This window comes from Crocodylus porosus, unplaced genomic scaffold (assembly GCF_001723895.1).
Source record: "Crocodylus porosus isolate Cpor-Errol unplaced genomic scaffold, CroPor_comp1, whole genome shotgun sequence".
NCBI classification, from domain to species: Eukaryota; Metazoa; Chordata; order Crocodylia; family Crocodylidae; genus Crocodylus; species Crocodylus porosus.
In genome coordinates this window covers 141,499,435-141,500,890 of record NW_017728931.1, presented here as the reverse complement: position 1 = coordinate 141,500,890, position 1,456 = coordinate 141,499,435, and positions in this window count along the sequence as shown.

Genomic DNA, 1,456 nt, shown 5'->3' with positions numbered 1-1,456 from the left:
GCAATGACCTCGGCCAGTTCCTTTAGAACTCTAGGGTGGAGATCATCCGGACCGGCTGACTTATGAGGTCCCTTCCGGCCCTAAACTTATGTGAATCGGTAGCTCAGTCCTTCAAGCTATCATCCTCCTTGAGCAGCGGTCAATTTTGGACGGCTGATTTTTGGGGAAGGGGTGCATGATGAATGCGAGTAAATATGACACTTAGGCTGCCAACAAGATTTGATCGACTCTTAAGAAAGAGCGGTAGAAAAGATTCACCTTCTCCATCTTCCCCCAGGCAACGTGCAGTCCATTTTCATGCACTTTGCTCTAGCTGGGCTGAAGCTGCCAATCACGAAGACTTGCAGTGCTTCTCCCCCCCCCGATATATTTGTAAACTCCAACCAAAGCCCCCTGAAGTCTTCTGTCATGCAGGCTGAACAGTCCCGTATCTGTCAGCCTTTCCTCGTCGGGCTTGCTCTTCAGGCCTCTAATCATACGAGCGGCTCTTCTCTGGACTCTCTCCAGCTTCTCCACATCCTTCTCGAGCCCAGACGCAGGACTCCAGCTGTAGCCTCACCGATGCCAAGTAGCGAGGAAGAATCACTTCCTTAGCTTTGCTCGAGATGCATCGGTTGATGCATGCCAGCGTGTTGTTTGCTCTGCGAACTGCAGCATTACGCGGGTGCCTCGTATTCATCCGATGGTCAGTTATGACCCCCGGGTCCCTTCCGGACGTGGTGCTGGCTAGGTTCGTGGCGGATTTCTCCTCCCCAGACGGAGCACTTTGCACTTCTCGGTGTCGAACGGCATCCGGCTCTGGCCCACCCGTCTCACTAACGTGTCCAGGTCCGCCTGGATCGCCAAGCTACCCTGACGCGTGGCCGCATTTCCTCGGTGAACTTTGCCCGCGTGCTTTTCACCCCCACGTCCGGATCGTCGCCGAAGATGTCGAACCGCGCTGGTCCGAGTCCCGCACCCGGGGGGACCCGGCTGGCTCCCTCCCGCCGGGTCAAGGCAGCGCTCCCCCGGTGCAGCCTCAGAGCCGGTTCCCACCCGCTGACTCGCTGAGCCCACAGCCCCTCGTTTCACCTCAGGGGCTTCACGGGACGACACCAAGCCCAAGGCCCTCCTAAAATCCAAGTCAGTGACGTCGGCCTCATCTCCCTTACCCAGGGGGTGAGTAACCAACAGCAAAGTCACAGATTTCCAAGGCCCGGGACTGAGGTTTCCTCAGAGGACGAAGAATTTGACTCGTTTCAGGAAACGGGAGTGGGGCAGGCAGACAAGAGCCCTGACAGCCGGCAAGGGAGGGGAGCAGAGAGGCTTCACCTGTGCACTGCAATGCCCTCGGTACCATGAAATTCCCCTGGGTGCAAGGCTCCCGCCTCCCCCGCCACGTCCCGTTGCTACAACACCCGGGCAGCCCGGGGGACTACGACTCCCGTCGCCCCCCGCGAGCGAGCCACGTGGAGGC